Source organism: Haliotis rufescens, unplaced genomic scaffold (genome assembly GCF_023055435.1).
Source record: "Haliotis rufescens isolate VD_foot unplaced genomic scaffold, xgHalRufe1.0.p SCAF_11, whole genome shotgun sequence".
Taxonomy (NCBI): Eukaryota; Metazoa; Mollusca; class Gastropoda; order Lepetellida; family Haliotidae; genus Haliotis; species Haliotis rufescens.
Window position 1 is genome coordinate 37898496 of NW_025963791.1, and position 3554 is coordinate 37902049.

Genomic DNA, 3554 nt, shown 5'->3' on the forward strand with positions numbered 1-3554 from the left:
ACACACCATCTTTACAAGCAACACCTCATCCATCCCCATCACCGATATCGCTGCATCAACGCAGAGGAGGGACCGGTTCGGAGGACTCCACTACTTCAACCCAGTTCCCATGATGAAGCTCCTGGAGGTGGGATGTGCTTGTCTTCATACTGGATCATCTTGTACTGGAGCTCTTGATTTTCAGTCCATTGTACAAAAGTATTGCTTTTCATGGCTCTCTTACAGGGCTGTGTATTGGCAGCAAAAATTGTATTGTAATATATTGTGATACAGTTCAATCTCATTAAAATCAGATCTTAGTTCTCGCTGTCGCTAAACAAAGATCTGAGGACATCCCATTAAGGGTTACGTCAGAACGACCTTTCATCCAACCAATCAGAGCGTCGCTTACCAGATCATGAAAGTGACAGTCGAAATGTGTTTTCTAATCATGCAACCATGAAATAATTAACACGGAGTATTCCGAACGACAGTTAAGGGTTTTATGATTATATCCATACAATCTAGGCCATCTAAAAGCCATTCTAGAATATTCTTCTTATCAGTTTTAATTATTTTTTTTATTCGAGAATACTTCAAAATATGTTTCAAAGCGTAGTCACCAGTTTGAAACTAGTGTCGTAAAACTCGAGAAAGCTGCCTTCTGATTGGCTAATGTCGATTTCTTGTCGGTCATTTCATTGGTGGGTCAAAATTCGCGAAAGGTTGTTCTGACGTGACCCGTAATGGGATGTCCTCAGATCTTTATTTAGCGGTAGCGAAAACTAAGATCTGATTTTAATGAGATTGGATACAGTTATGTGTTGTGGTCCGATTTTCTGCCTTCTTAAGTGAAAAGTTTATTTGCATTTGACACCACATAGTACACTATTTCTAAATATAGAGGACTAGGGACAGGACATCTCAAACTGATTACAAATTGGTAAGTCACGAGTAGAGAATGTCCTGTAACTTCCTAGTGACAAGTCTCATGTTTTATTTGCATTTGAGGCCAAATAGCCCATAGTGCTGCATATACAAAAATGCATCCAGGACTCTATTTCTAAACATATAAGGTGCTTATCTGGGTAGGTTTCTTTTCAGATATAAAGATACACTTTTAATTACTGCAGGGTTCGCTGATGACAGAAGCTGTGATAATTTTTCAATGGAAGGATTAGTATAATAATAGGGGAGCGAAAACATTTCTCTACTCGACTGAAAATAGGACATTCCAAGAAATAATGAAACTCATCAAAGTGAAAATATTGCAACACATATTTGAAAAGTGTATTTTAGTATACTGTTAATAGCATGCAGTCGTACTCTCTTTAGAGGTGATGGATGTGCTTATAACTGTGGCTTTTCACATGACAGTATTTGCACACACTGAAATCTGTCCAGATTAAAACATTTCTGATAAACAAATCACAGCAATTGTATCAGGAGCCTATGATCTTGCTTCTTCCTGAGTCAAGGGAGGTAACTGACTGTAAAAAGTCCAGTTTCCACCCTTGCCAAACTAGGCTAGAATTTCTGGGCTTGATTTTAGCGCCACCAGTAGTGATTACGAGTTATGCCCGTATATGTCTCTCCTATTGACCAGTCAGATTCCACCTCTCATATCACTTGCATTTGCTTCAAACAATATGGCGGCACCCAGTGAAGACGATCTGAGATCTTTACTTTAATATAAAGGGTCTTACTTCGTGAAGTGCATCAAATCACGTGAGCACCTTGATTAAAAATATGAAAGGATTTGGACTTTTTTTGTTGATGCTAAACTGGCGGTACACATGCTTTGCAAATCCATCAATTGCCCAAAATCTGCAATGTCAACCAGATGTCGATTTCGTAACGCAATTTTGATTTGACTATGCATACACTTGTTAGTCCAGCCAAAAGATCAACTCCATAATTCCAGCCTAGTTCGGCAAGGGTGGAAACTGGACTTTTATAGTTAGTGAACTCCCTTACCTTAGGAAGATGATGATCTTGGGTCAGAATCCTAGATTCACCTTGCTCGTGTTCTCATGGGTTTCAACAAAAATGGTAAACACCTAAGATCTGACTCACTTCAGGTATTCCTTCAACATCAAGCTGACATGCCGTGATTTAACGGAAATCCCATTCAAAGATGTATTAAAAAACCAACTAACTCTTGCATATGGAACTGGTGACTAACTTGAGGAATTTGTATTTTTGTTTGCAGGTTGTCAGGACATCAGAGACAAATGACGAGACATTCAACTCATTGATGGAGTTTGGCAAGGCCATGGGCAAGGTCTCGGTACCTTGCAAGGTAGGGTGCTCATTTGGACATTAAATAATGATGGACACATAATAATTAAATACATGAAATATCAAAACAATTAACAGCAGATGATTGCTTGAAGAAAGTTAGACGATCTTCAGAACATGACATATCACTCACTGTAAGAACATTAATATGTGTGTGTTCAGTTTATTGATAACACATTGGCCATTGATGTCTCTAGTAAATGGGGATCTTTCAAAAGTGCTGCCCAACTTTGTGCTTGGACATCTCAGGGATATATCAGGTATATCCCCTTTAGAATCCTCAGACTTATTTGTGGACACATTGCTTGGTCATGTCAAGGGACAAGGTTATTCTCAAGGTCATAACCTCAATGAAATTTGGTACATGTCAACCTTGGATGGGAAGATCATGAGAGACTTAAGAATATAGGTCACAGTGATCGTGATTTGGAAAGTAAGTTTGCCCTTATCACGAGAATGCCTTTTCTAAAGAATAGTTCTTTTTGACAAGTTATGAAATTCTTACAGTATTAGAAGGTCACTGTGACCTGTGGTCTAGAGCCTGTTATGGATGGGATGCAATGTTTTGTGTCCGGCAAAAGCTTGCACTCTACTATTGATAATATGTTCTATTTCAGGACACAGCTGGATTCATTGTGAATCGTCTCCTGGTGCCCTACATGTTGGAAGCAGTTCGCCTCGTGGAGAGAGGTAAATCACGGAGATCACATGATTTATTCATATATTCAACGAATCACCAGTATCAAAATAAACTTGTCCTAAAAAACAGGCAAAATTGAGTCTTGTGGCCAAGCAAACTGTTGAGTGTGTCACATGGAGACGAATCACCCTTTTACTGTCAACCACTGATTTGGCTGGTCCAGTCTTCATTTCATTCATACTCTCATGAAATACTTTTGATCCTGCAATCTATGTCTTCAAAAACATTCAGTTACTCATTTCAACATCTCAGTGCCCATCACAGAGTTTGTTACTGGTTGAATGTGTCTAATTTCCGAATGTATTCATATACCCTGACTGTTGTTGTTCTTCATCACATACCTCCCATGATTCTGGTTAGAATTGACCTTTAGCAGCCCAGGGCGGTGGGGTAGCCTCGTGGTTAAAGCATTTGCTCGTCATGCTGAAGTCCCGGGTTCGATTCCCCATGGGTAGAATGTGTGAAGCCCATTTCTGGTGTCCCCCGTTGTGATATTGCTGGAATATTGCTAAAAGCGACATAAAACAACACTCACTCACTCTAGGAGTCAATGCTGGGATCAGGTGGTCCAATT

At 39.5% G+C, this 3554-nt stretch overlaps 1 long non-coding RNA gene across 1 annotated transcript; it reads left to right on the forward strand.

The window, feature by feature from the left end:
- Positions 1–2974, forward strand: LOC125378083. The gene is made up of 3 exons (XR_007220011.1): positions 1–127; positions 2192–2281; positions 2898–2974. It is a non-coding gene; the product is annotated as an uncharacterized LOC125378083 (long non-coding RNA).
- The last annotated feature ends 580 nt before the right edge of the window (positions 2975–3554 follow it).